The sequence below is a fragment of the Bubalus kerabau genome, chromosome 3 (assembly GCF_029407905.1).
Source record: "Bubalus kerabau isolate K-KA32 ecotype Philippines breed swamp buffalo chromosome 3, PCC_UOA_SB_1v2, whole genome shotgun sequence".
Classification (NCBI taxonomy): Eukaryota; Metazoa; Chordata; class Mammalia; order Artiodactyla; family Bovidae; genus Bubalus; species Bubalus kerabau.
The window spans coordinates 81,869,486-81,883,578 of record NC_073626.1 but is presented as its reverse complement, the minus strand read 5'-3'; the positions used below and the strand labels follow the sequence as shown (position 1 = coordinate 81,883,578).

Below are 14,093 nucleotides of genomic sequence, written 5' to 3'. Positions count from 1 at the left end.
ATTTTCTGTTGTTTCTTTAGTTTCCATTTTATTTAGTTCCTCTCTGATCTTATTCCTTCTGCTGACTTTGGGCTTCATTTATTCTTTCTCTAATTTCTTTAGAAATTAGATAGTAGAAAGTTAGAGGGTAGGTTTAGATCGTGTATTTGAAGTTTTTCTTTTTTCTTGAGGCAGGCCTATGTTTCTGTAAACTTCCCTCCTAGAAATGCTTTTGTTGTGCCGCGGCTTGGATTCATGGGGTTGCGAAGAGTCGGACAGGACTGAGGGACTGAACTGAACGGATACATTTTGGAAAGCTATGTTTCCATTTCTGTTTGTCTCAAGGTGGTTTTGGATTTCCTCTTTGATTTCATCAGGGATCCATTGGTTTTATAGTATTTATAGAATGTTGTTAGTATCCATGGGTTTGTGCTTTCCCATTTTTCTTTCTGTAATTGACATAGTTTCATACCATTCTGGTTGAAAAAATGCTTGATATAATTTCTGTGCTATCAAATTTGTCAAAAGTAGTTTCATGGCCTAGCATGTCATCTCTCCTTTAAGTGCACGTAGTGCATTCTTCAGAATGTGTATTCTACTGTGTTTTAGATGGAAGATCCTGTAGATATCTAAGTGTAACTGGTCTATTTTGTCATTTATTTATTTAAGTCATTTATTTACATTTTATTTACATTATTTATGTCAGTTATTATTTATGTCATTTATTTAAGACCTTCTTGACTGACTTTTTTCTCCTAGATGATCTCTCCATTAATATAAGTAGTATATTAAAGCCCCCTACTATTACTGTGGGCTTCCTTTGTAGCTCAGCTAGTAAAGAATCCGCCTGCAATGAAGGAGGCCTGGGTTCGATCCCTGGGTTGCGAAGATCCCCTGAAGAAGGGAAAGGCTACCCACTCCAGTATTCTATCCTGGAGAATTCCGTGGACTGTTTAGCTCATGGGGTCGCAAAGAGTTGGACACAACTGAGAGACTTTCACTTTCACTATTACTGTATTAGCGTGAATTTCTCCCTTTATGTCCGTTAGTGTTTGCTTTATATATTTAGATGCTCCTGTATTGGATGCATATTTGAGTATAACACCCTCTTCTTGTATTGATTCTTGTATTGATCCCTTTGTCATTATATGATACCCTTCTTTGTCTTTATTACAAACTTTAAGAGCTATTTTGTCTGATGTGAATGTTACTACTGCTGTTTTTTTATATCTTTTTTTCATCCCCTCACTTTTAGCCTGTGTGTGTCTTTAGCTTTGAAATGAATGTCTGGTATGCAGCATATGGATAGGTTTTGGTTTTTTATTCAATCAGCATCCCCATGTCTTTTGGAGCATTTAGTCCATTGACAGTTAAAGTAATTATTCACAGGTGTGTACTTATTACTATTTTATTGCTTGGTCTCTGGTTATTTTTAGTTCTTCTGTGTTCATTTATTTCCCTGTAGTTTGATTTTCATTAGTGATATGCTTGTATTCTTTTCTTTCTAGTTTAGTATTGTAGTTTATTGGCTTGTAGTTACCACAAGGTTCATAAATGTTAACCTGTAAACTATATCTACTCATTTTAGACTGTTACTTTAAGTTCAAACACATTCTAAAAGATATATGTTTTTTGTTCCCCTCCTTCAAATTTTGTAATGTCATATTTTATATCTTCATGTTTATCCCTTCACTATTTTTTGCAGTTACACTTTTACATTTTTTTGTCTTTTAATCTTCATGTTAGCTTATTTAAGTGTTTGCTGCTCAGCCCTTACTATGTATTTGCCTTTCCTAATAGAATTTTTCCTTTCCTTAGATCCTTACTTTTTGTTAGAGCCATTTCTTTTCTGCTTAGAGAAGACCATTAACATTTCTTTTAGGGTAGGTTTTGTATTGATGAACTGTTAGTTTTGTTTGTCTGAGAAGTTCTTTATCTCTCTCTCAGTTCTGAATGATGGTATTGCTGGGTAGAGTGTTCTAGGCTGCAAATGTTTCCCTTTCAGCACTTTGAATATATCAGCACTCCCTCCTGACCTGCAAAGCTTTTGTAAAGATACCAGTTGATAACCTTAGGGAGCTTCCTTGCACATGACTTTGGTTTTTCTCTTGCTGCTTTTAAAATTCTCTAACTTTTATTCTGTTTGAATTCATTTTGTTTTGGACGCTCTATGCTTCCTGTACTTAAATGTAGTTTTTCAGGCTTGTGAAGATTTTAGCCATAATCTCAAATATTCTGTCTACCCCTTCTCTCTCTCCTTTCCTTCTGGGACCCCTGTAATGGGAGTATTGGTATGCCTGGTATTATCCCAGAGATATTTTAAGCTATCTGATCTTCCAGGTCGTTTTTGCATTCTTCCTTATCCCTTGTTCTGCTGTCAATTCCTTCTAGTACGTTTTTCATTTCAGTTATGGTATTCTTCAATTCTGACTGGTTGTTTTTAATATTTTCTAGTTCCTTGTTAAAAGTCTCACTGTGTTCCTCTAATTCAGTTAGCATTCTTATTACTAATGCTATGAACTCTTTATCTGGTAAGTTGTTTTTTTCTGTTTCATTATGTTTTCAGGGATTTTTCTCTGGTTTTTTCAGTTGAGACTAGTTTCCTGTTTTCTCATTTTGCTTAATTTTCTCTGTCTCTATGAATTTAGGTGAAACAGTTAACAGTTACAGTCTTGTAGTGGTGTCTATATGTGGAAGCATCCCTATACAGTCTGCCTGTGCCCCGTGGCTTTGGTAGGAGAGATGGATTTGACATGAACACAAGTCACATCTTACATCAGGGTGTGCTGGCAGCTATCACCTTGGCACGATGTGGGGCTGAAGATGGAGGGGTACTTGAGCCAGATCCAGGGGTGTGGCAAGGAGGCCCCTCTGCTCAGGGGCCATCACCTATCAAAGGAAGATCCAGGCCCTGGTCTCAAATTGTTGGAGCAGAAGCCCTGAAGGTCAGGTCCAAGCTGGCCCCGCTCTCTTTAAATGTGACCTCCCCTCTATCCCAGCACCAGCACCCTTGGCCCTGGCAGGAGCAGTGCTGAAGCATGAGGACCGTGAGGGCTCTCAGCCCATGACAAGGTATGGGATGTGGTGGCCTAGCCTCAGATAATGGTCCGGGCTGCTTTTGATGTGCTGCCTATGCAAGCACCAGTAGTAGCTTCCTCAGCCCTGTTCAGACAGTGCTTTGGGTCTGCGTCCCTTCATCCCTCACAACTGATCTCTCCCTCAGCATCTGCCGCCCCCACTCTGGTGTGGAGCTGCACCGTGGGGCAGGCAGGGCTGTGTGAACTTGGCATGTGTGGGTGCATGCCCTGTGGTGGTCCAACTGCCATCGGAGATGAAGAATGTTCCTGAAGTGCTGTCTGTGTGAGCACCAGTAAGGGCTGCCATCACCCTGCTTAGATGCTACTTTAGGTCTGAGTTGCCTGTGCGTCCCAGGGCCCAGCTCTCTTCTTTGTCATGATGGCTCTTGCTTCAGTGTGGAGTTATGCCTTACTACATTGGGCTAAAGAGTTCACTGGGCTCAGGCTGGGGTGCACACAGGGCTGATCACAGGGAATCAGGCAGCCACCCTGGCAGTTTTTAGTCTGGCTTCTCTGCCCTATCTCAGCAGCAAGCAAACATGATGTGTTTCTCTTGAGTGGAGTCCGAGCTTCCTACCACCCTCCTGTTAGTTTCACCAGCATTCCAACCAGTCCAGGGGGCTCATCTTCCCACCTACCAGAAACTCCAAAACCCTTCCATTTCCTCCAGCCGGCTAGATGGGCTGAGCATGGGCCTGGGCCATCCAGAGCACCAAAGGGAACCTGAGCTCTTCTGCCTCCAAGCCATGTTTGAGGCCCTACTTACCCGGTTTGACCAGTGCAGCCAGGCCACAGAAGATGTCTGTGCCTGTGGAAGTGGTGGTTGCATAACCTGCGTGACTGCAGGAATAGTGGGCCCCTAGCCTCACTCCACACAGGCTCCTTCCCAGGCCTGCAGCCAGTCTCCCCAGCTACCTTGCCCAGGCCAGTGAAGGCACTGGCCTGGCTACAGGCCCCAGCAGGGCATCCTCGCAGGCCAAGAACAAAATCCACTCAGCAGCATTTAGCCCCAAGGGATCTGGACTCATGCTTTTCCTAGGGTGGGCCTACAGCTTCACTCTGGTTCCTGGGAGGCAGAGCAGACACCACTCAGTATTATTATTAATACTGCCACCCAGGTTTTGGGTCAAGCAGAACAGCTTCAGCCCAAAGACTGGGGTGCCCGGTATGCGTCTTAAACTACTCACTCACCATGGTGGCTCCCCTCCTGAGTAATCTCACTTTTCCTCTGAGTCCCCTCCCAAGGGCACAGATTCCAACCTGGTCACTTCTTGCCCCTTTGTACTTGATTGTGTGGCTCTTTCTTACAGTCTTGGTCTCTTGGCCAGTTTCTAGTTAGTTTTCAGTGAGAACTGTTCCACATGTAGATGTATTTTTGAAGTGTTTGTGGGAAGGTGATTTCCACATCCTCCTACTTTGCCATCCTGATTGACCTTCCTGGTAGTTTCTATTTTCAGTTATTTGAGAAACCTTCTCACTGTTTTCCATAGTGGCTGCACGAATTTGCGCTCCCACTAACAGTGTAATAGGGTTCCTTTTTCTCCATACCCTCACTAATGTTTTTTATTTGTGGTCTTTTTGATGATGGCCATTCTGACAGGTATGAGATGATCTTGTGATTTTGATTGGCTTTTCTCCAATTAGTGATGCTGAATACCTTTTCATGTGCTTATTGGCCATCTGTATGCCTTATTTTTAAAAAATCTCTATTTTACACATCTCTTGGGCTGCAAGGAGATCCAACCAGCCCATTCTGAAGGAGCTCAGCCCTGGGATTTCTTTGGAAAGAATGATGCTAAAGCTGAAACTCCAGCACTTTGGCTACCTCATGCGAAGAGTTGACTCATTGGAAAAGACTCTGATGCTGGGAGGGATTGGGGGCAGGAGGAGAAGGGGACGACAGAGGATGAGATGGCTGGATGGCATCACTGACTCGACGGACGTGAGTCTGGGTGAACTCCAGGAGTTGGTGATGGACAGGGAGGCCTGGCGTGCTGCGATTCATGGGCTCGCAAAGAGTCGGACACGACTGAGCGACTGAACTGACTGTATGAGCTGTTTATATGTTTTGGATATAGCTCCTTATTGATCATGTCATTTGCAAATATTTTCTCCCATTCAGTAGGTTGTATTTTTGTTGATTTCCTTTGCTGTGCAAAAGCTTTAAAGTTGAATTAGGTTCCATTTGTTCATGTTTGCTTTTATTTCTTTTGCCTTAGACAAAATAAACAATGCTATGATTTATGTCAGTGTTCTGCCTATGTTCTCCTCTAAGAGTTTTGTGGTTTCTGGTCTTACGTTTAGGTCTTCAATCTCTTTTGAATATATTTTTGTATATGGTATGAGGAAATGTTCTCATTTCTTTCTTTTACATGTAGCTGTCCTGTTTTACCAAGACTACTTATTGAAGAGATGACCCTTCCGCCAATATGTTTTCCTGCCTCCTCTGCTTTGATCAATTAACCGTAAGTGTGTGGGTTTATTTCTGGACTCTTCTGTCCCACTGATCCTTGTGGTTTGTGCCAGTGGCACACTGTTTTAATTTCCGTAGTTTTGTGTCGACAGTGTGGTCTGAAGTCAAGGAGCATGATCCCTCCACTCTGTTCTTCTTTCTCAAGATTGCCTTGGCTATTAGGAGTCTTTTTGCTTCTGTGCAAATTTTAGAATTACTTGTTCTAGCTCTACGAAAAATACCTTTGGTTTTTTGATAGAGATAGCATTGAATCTGTAGTTTGCCTTGGATAGTCTCATCAATTTAACAACATCCTTCCAGTCTATGAATTTATCTTTCCATCTGATTGTGTCATCTTCTATATTTTTAATCAGTGATCTTATTTTCATAAGAACTTATTTTCAGAAGACTATGAAGGCATTTTGTCATTTTCTCATGTGTATGCACGGAAGTATTCCACAGATTACATGACATGTGATACAACAATAAATTAAACACAGAATATGAGAGTGTAGCTGTCTTCTATTGTCAGACTTTAAAGAGATTTACAAAAATGTCAGTAAAACACCTGCCACACATTTAACAGAATTGCTTCATGTATTATCTTCCACTAAACATTTTGTTTGCATTAACATGTAATGGATTGATTGTTACTTCAGAATAAGTTTTTTTTTCTGAAAAGAATATGTGATTTTTAAAATTTATTTATTTTATGATCATTTCAGTTTTTTTTTTTAATATAAATTTATTTTAATTGGAGGCTAATTACTTTACAATATTGTATTGGTTTTGCCAATCAACATAAATCCGCTACGGGTGTACATGTGCTCCCCATCCTGAACCCCTCTCCCACCTCCCTCCCTGAACCATCCCTCTGGGTCATCCCAGGGCACTAGCCCCAAGCATCCTGTATCTTGCATCGAGCCTGGACTGGCAATTCATTTCATATATGATATTATACATGTTTCAATGCCATTCTCCCAAATCATACCCCCCTCCCTCTCCCAGAGAGTCCAAAAGACTGTTCTATACATCTGTGTCTCTTTTGCTGTCTCGCATACAGGGTTATCCTTACCATCTTTCTAAATTCCATATATATGTGTTAGTATACTGTATTGGTGTTTTCAGAATAAGTATTTAAATGTTTTCACTTCATTTTAAACATCACTAAATATCAATAGATAAGTTAAAACTCTTTGAGGTCCTCAATTTGTAAGAGTGTAAAGGAATCCAGAAAGCAAAGTTTGAAAATTATTGCCCTAGGTGTTGCCCTCATCTGTAAGGTTGAAGCTGGCTCCTACTCCGCTCCCATTCCAGCTGAAGGGAAGGGAGGCAGAGAAAGAGGAGGGAAAGCCGCTTTCAACAGGATGTTGCCCAGAACCTGCTCTCAGTGCTGCTTCTCACATCTCATTGGCCAGAATATCATCCCATGGCCATGCCCTGTAAGGAAAAAGATTGGAGTTTTGCAGCAGCAGCAAAGATTGCCAGCAGGCTCTCTGAAGCTAGGGGAGGCATGAAATGGATCCTTTCCTCACAGTCTTCAGAAGGAACCAACCCTCCTGACACCTTGATTTAGGACTTCCAGCTTTCAGAACAAGAGAAGGCAACGGCACCCCACTCCAGTACTCTTGCCTGGAAAATCCCATGGACAGAGGAGCCTGGTAGGCTGCAGTTCATGGGGTCGCGAAGAGTCGGACATGACTGAGCGACTTCACTTTAATTTTTTACCTTCATGCATTGGAGAAGATAATGGCAGCCCACGCCAGTGTTCTTGCCTGGAGAATCCCAGGGACAGAGGAGCCTGGTGGGCTGCTGTCTGTGGGGTCGCACAGAGTCGGACACAACTGAAGTGACTTAGCAGCAGCAGCAGCAGCTTTCAGAACTGCGAGATAATGAACTTCTATTATTTAACCACCCAGTTTGTGGTATATTATGGAAGCCCTAGCAAACTGATACAGACAATGTACACCTATGGCTGATTCATGTCAATGTATGACAAAACCACTACAATATTGTAAAGTAATTAGCCTCCAATTAAAATAAATAAAATTTAAAAAAAATGTAAAGTAGCTTAAGAAAACTGCCCACTCAGCTAGTGAAACAACCAGACACGGCACAGGTGCATTGGAGGAAAGAAGCTTCATTGCTACAAACAAAAGTCTTTAACATCTGTATGTGTTGAACTGGCTTGTTGATGCCAAAAAGGCATCTGAACATCACCCCACTAGGAGTCAGGCATATTTATACTTTTGCACATTGCTATGTCTCTTCTCTGGCTCCCAGACTAAGCATAAATGCAGGAATTAGAAGTCTCCTTAAGGTCCCATTTATTTGCACTCAATTCCCTGTCAGGAATGTAATGGATACTAGTATATTAACTGCTCTCTTACTATAAACATGTTACATTAAACAAGCATAACTGAGCTTCCAAAGCAAAAATAAATAGACTCTTTCTGTACGTGAGAATGTGTCTGGTAAGATGTTTTTCTTCTTCTTTGTGCTGTCATTTTAGAATCAATAATATTTTTTTAACAAAGTATGTTCTTTGTGGTTTAACCTTGTGAAATTGTTGATCATTCGTTAAGTCGAGTCCAACGCTTTGTGACCCATTGGACTACAGCACACCAGGTTTTCCTGTCCTTCCCTATCTCCTGGACTTTGTTCAAACTCATGTCTGTTGAGTCGATGATGCCATCCAACCATCTCATCCTCTGCTGTTCTCCTCCTACCCGCAGTCTTTCCCACCATTAGGGTCTTTTTCAATGAGTTGGCTCTTCGCATCAGGTGGCCAAAGTATTGGAGGTTCAGTATCAGTCCTTCCAATGAATATTCAGGGTTGATTTCCTTTAGGATTGACTGGTTTGATCGCCTTGCTGTCCAAGGGACTCTCAAGAGTCTTTTCCAGCACTACAGTTCAAAAGCATCAATTCTTTGGCACTCAGCCTTCTTTATGCTCCAACTCTCACATCCGTACATGACTACTGGAAAAGCCATAGCCTTTGTTGGCCAAGTGATATCTCTGCTTTTTAATATACTGTCTAGGTTTTGTCATGGGAGAAGGCAACGGCACCCCTCTCCAGTACTCTTGCCTGGACAATCCCATGGACGGAGGAGCCTGGTGGTCTGCAGTCCATGGGGTCGCTGAGAGTCGGACACAACTGAGCGACTTTACTTTCACTTTCCACTTTCATGCATTGGAGAAGGAAATGGCAACCCACTCCAGTACTCTTGCCTGGAGAATCCCAGGGATGGGGGAGCCTGGTGGGCTGCCATCGATGGGGTCGCACAGAGTCAGACATGACTGAAGCGACTTAGCAGCAGCAGCAGGTTTTTTAATAGCTTTTCTTCCAAGGAGCAAGCGTCTTTTAATATCGTGGCTGCAGTCACCATCCGCAGTGATTTTGGAGCCCAGGAAAATAAAATCTATTGCTGCTTCCACTTTTCATCTATCTGTTTGCCTTGAAGTGATAGAACTGGATGACACAATCTTAGTTTTCTGAGTGCTGAGTTTTAAGCCAGCTTTTTCACTCTTCTCTTTCACCTTCATCGAGAGGCTCTTTAATTCCTCTTTGCTTTCTGCCCTTAGAGTGGTATGATCTGCATATCTGAGGTTGTTGATATTTCTCCCGGCAGTCTTGATTCCAGCTTCTGATTTATCCAGCCTATCCTGTTGCGTGATGTACTCTGCATATAAGTTAAATAAGCATGGTGACAATATATAGCCTTGATGTAATCCTTTCCCAATTTTGAACAAGTCCATTGTTCCATGTCTGGTTCTAACTCTTGCTTCTTGACTTGCATACAGGTTTCTCAGGAGACAGGTAAGGTGGTCTGGTATTCCCATCTCTTTAAGAATTTTCTATAGTTTGTTGTGATCCATGCAGTCAAAGGCTTTAGCATAGTCAATGAAGTAGAAGTAGATGTTTTTCTGGAATTTCCTTGCTTTTTCTGTGATCCAACAGATGTTGGCAATTTGCTCTCTGGTTCCTCTGCCCTTTCTAAATCTAGCTTGTACATCTGGATGTTCTTGGCTCATATACTGTTGAAGCCCAGCTTGAAAGATTTTGAGCATTACCTTGCTAGCATGTGAAATGAGTGCAGTTGTGTGGTAGTTTGGGGTTGGAATGAAAACTGACCCCCTTTCTTTGAGGTTGGAATGAAAACTGACCTTCTCCAGTCCTGTGGCCACTGCTGAGTTTTCCAAATTTGCTGACATGTTGGGTGCAGCACTTTAACAGTATCATCTTTTAGGATTTTAAATAGCTCAGCTGAAATTGTATCACCTCCACTAGTTTTATTCATAGTAGTGTTTCCTAAGCATTCTTGATATACATATACCTTGTGAATTGAGCTTCATAGTAAGCATTTTTATGCTGGTTTTACTTATAAGTAAATTATTATGTAAATTATAATTTCACCTAAGCCAGCATAAAAATGCTTACCACATAGCTCACTTCACAAGGTATATGTTATCAAAGAATCAAGTTGCAGACTTAAACACATATAATTTTTGTTAGTTACACCTCAAAGCTAGAAAAGAAAAGGAAAAATGTTTACCATGTAATCAGCTATAAAAAGCAGGTCAATTGTAAACTGACCAGGTACCAGTGGCCAATGTGGGGGTTCATTCAATGGTCTGTCATTCAGGACTCTGAAAGAATTGCAGTTAACTTGATGCATGATCATACACTGCCTTAGTATCTAATTGAGGTATTCCCTTTACTAATTCCTCAGATGAGTTAGCATTTATAGAAGCCCAGAGAATCATTGGAGTAGTATGGGAGGGATAGATAGTTAAGGCTGCAACATCTGTGGCAGCATGACACCATGGGAAGATCGTGAGCCTGGAGGTAAAGCTATTTAAGTTCTTGTCTTGGCTCTGCCACTACCAAGCTGTGTGCGGTGTAGGCCAAGAACTTCATCTCTCTGGGCCCTGCTTTCTCCATATGCAAACAGACGTGACTGGAGCGTAGAATTTCTCACATTCGTGGCTTCTGTTGAAATGTTCTCCTGAATGTAAGCTCTCAGATATTATAATGTATCTGTTTTTCTCAGAGCCAAAAATTGGGAAAACATTTTTAAAAGAGCTTAGTTTGAGTCTTCACTGTTGGCAAATAAAAGGAGGAATGGACAAATGTTTGTTGGGTGTCTGCTTGTTTAGTTTAGTCCATAATTGACTTGGAAAAACTCAATTACTATGTGAATAATTTATATCGTTTCTAAAGTTTGCTTTGGTTTTCTATTGGTAATTGAGATTGTGGAGGAAAAAATAGATGTCTAGCTTCGATTCCATTTATGCATGATTCTAGCAAAATATCTTTAACAGAAAAGCAGGTTTATGGTAGAGCATTTCCAGTTTAGAATTTTTTGTTTTCCTCCTCTTTTAGTCAAAACTGAAAATCCTAAGCGTTAATGTTCCTTTTAGTTAAATGGAGAGATTTTCTGGCTAGGTATTCTGTATTTCCTAAAGTTCACTATATCAGTTTCTTTTAAAGCATCAACAGTTCTTGGCATTCAGTTTAGGTGCTGTTATAAAAATAATTATTGGCCATACACATTGTAATAGCAGAAGTATATATCCACCAAGATGTACAAAGACCTAGTTCCAGGCTAGGACAGTAGGAATAAAATAAGTGAACAGTGTTCTCCATTTAGGATTGTCACAGACAAAATGCTTAATGCTTTCACTCGAGAAAAGTCTTTCCCTACCAGCGGGTTAGTTTGCCCATTTGAAGTTGAGAAATATTGTACTTATGTAACTTTTCAGTAAAATTAATATACTTGGAAGTGTATATGCTTCATTTCTGAGTTGTGGGCTTTTGTGGTTTTCATTACAGATTGTTTTTTATATCTGTGTTCAACAGTAAACGAAAGCACCCTGTGGCAACATAAAAAATACCAAGAGAAGCATATGGAGTAAAGAAACTCTTCAAGAAACAATCAAACAGATCCAGGGCATTTTATGGGAACAGAAAAAAAGTGAGAACTTTGACTATATTTTCATTTGTTCGTGTCTTGTTTTATAGCCTTTCTAATTCAACTTGCCTTCTGTGCTACCCAATGGCTTGAGTACTTATAAAGTTTACCATTAAAGCTGAACATATACTTAATTTTTAAAGACATGTGTCTTCTCAAGAAGCCCTTCCAAATTATAGCACACTGTAATTTGTTATATCTGCTCTTTGTTCAAAGAGAAGTGTTTATCTGAGAGATTTCTCAATTTTTACCTATTCATTTTCACACTCCTGAAGGCATTTGGCAACAGAATTGTAATGTTCATTCACATTAATCTATTTTGAAAATGTGTAAGGAGATGGGAGTCCCCTAATCTCCATATCAGTGCTACCCACTAATGACGGCTCTCTGGGTTCTTGCTTTAGAAAACATTTGGTTCATTTTGTGAAGGAAACAATCTGAGACTTTGCCTCATCTGCTTGACCTTTTATTCCTTAAAGCTTGGAAGGATGAATGGTGAGGGTGCTTTGCTAAATGAGAATAGAAAGGTAACTCTGAAAATTGTCAAAAGAACATCATGTCTTCATGGAAAAGTGAGACAAAAATTGTGATCAGGAAACTGTAGGTAGACCTTAGACTAAGAGTAACATTTTTTATTTCCAAACAAAGTTTTGTACCCTTCTTAAATTAGTAAAATACACAACCCAGTGAATTCTTTTTCATGTGAACCCTTTGGTCTCCCATCAAACATCCACTACTTTTTTTTATTCATTCAACTATTTTTTCCAGTTTTATTGGGAAATAATTGACATGCACTGCAGTATAACGTTTAAAGTGTATAACATGATTTGATTTACATAGATTCTGAAATGATAACAGTAAATTAAGTTAACGTTCGTCAGTTCATAGATATACCAAAAGGGCTTCCCAGGTGGCGCTAGTTGGTAAAGAACCCACCTGCCAATGCAGGAGACATGAGATGTGGGTTCAGTCCTTGGGTTGGAAAGATCCCCTGGAGGAGGGCATGGCAACCCACTGCAGTTTTCTTGCCTAGAAAATCCCCATGGATAGAGAAGTCTGGTGGGCTATAGTCCATGGGGTCACCCAGAATTGGACATGACTGAAGTGACTGAACATCCCAAAAGAAAAAAAATTCACCTTGTAATGAGAACTCTTGGGACCTGCTCTTTTAACAAATTTCCTATATGTCATACAGTAGTGTTAACTGTATCAGGTAGCTTACATTTCTAGTACTTACTTATAACTGGAAGTTTGTACAGTTTAACCAATTTCTTCCCACTTACTCCTTCTCCTCACCCCATCACCACCCCCTCTAATAACCAGTCTGATCTCTGATCTTTTTGTATGAGTTTGGTATGTTTGTTTTTTAGATTCCATAAGTGAGCTCATATAGTGTTTGTTTTGCTGATTTATTTCACTCCCTGGTAGCTCAGATGGTAAAGAATCTGCCTGCAATGCAGGAGACTCTGGTTTGATCCCTAGGGCAGGGCAATACCCTGGAGAAGGGAGTGGCTACCCGCTCCAGTATTCTTGCCTGGAGAATTCCATGGACAGAGGAGCCTGGCAGGCTACAGTCCATGGGGTCACAAAGAGCAGAACATGACTGAGCAACTAACATACCTTCAAGGTCCATCTGTGTTGTTGCAAATGGTAGAATCTGTTCATTTTTAATGGCTGAATAATAGTCCATTGTATTTCTATAATACTACATCCTCTTTATCCAAATCCGTTGATGGGCATTAGCTTGTTTTCATGTCTTAGCTATTGTAAATAATGTTATGAACCTAGGGGCTACGGATATCTGATTTAATGTTCTCATTTTCTTTGGATATATTCCCAGAAGTGGAATTGCTGGATTATATAATAGCTCTATTTTTAATTTTTTGAGGAAATTTTGTACTGTTTTCCATAGTGGCTGCTCCAATTTAAAGTCCTACCAGTATCACTCAGGGTTCCCTTTTCTCCACATTCATACCAATATTTGTTGTTTCTTGTCTTTTGGATAAAGATCATTATAAGAAGTGGCTATCTTTTTTTTTCTTTTTTTTTAAGCAGGGACATTGTCTTTAATATAGTTGGAATTAAAAAGTCACTTAGTAAAATGTTTACGAGTATTGGCTTTTATCACGTCAAAAAAGCTGACATGCGGGTCAAAGTTGTTTCCCCGTAAGAAGTGAGAAGTTGTGTGTTAAAGCCCACGGCACTGGCCCTCCTGCCAGGTGGCTCTGAAAGGGGCTGCTGCCGAGAACACACTTAAAACAACTCTTGACGTATCAAAGAAAGGTGTCAAAATAATCATGATTATTATCATGGGATGATTTGAGAGAACATTGAAACATGTATATTATCATATGTGAAACGGATCACCAGTCCAGGTTTGATGCATGAGGCAGGGTGCTCGGGGCTGGTGCACTGGGATGACCCTGAGGGATGGGATGGGGAGAGAGGTGGGAGGGGGGTTCAGGATGGGAAACACATGTACACCCATGGCTGATTCATGTCAATGTATGGCACAAACCACTACAATATTGTAAAGTAATTAGCCTCCAATTAAAATAAATTAATTTTTAAAAAGTGATATCTCATTGTGGTTTTAATTTGCAATTCTC

The 14,093-nt window shown here is 40.6% G+C and overlaps 1 long non-coding RNA gene across 9 annotated transcripts in view; it reads left to right on the top strand.

Annotated features, from left to right (window-relative positions):
- The window catches only part of LOC129646345 (uncharacterized), a 103,908-nt gene that overhangs the window by 51,041 nt on the left and 38,774 nt on the right, over positions 1-14,093 (top strand). For 8 of the 9 annotated variants that reach the window (XR_008711869.1, XR_008711865.1, XR_008711866.1 and 5 more), the window contains exons 4-5: positions 5,435-5,521; positions 11,346-11,487. This is a non-coding gene — a long non-coding RNA (uncharacterized LOC129646345). The remainder of the gene's footprint in view (positions 1-5,434; positions 5,522-11,345; positions 11,488-14,093) is intronic. The other variant, XR_008711871.1, reaches the window with a different exon arrangement.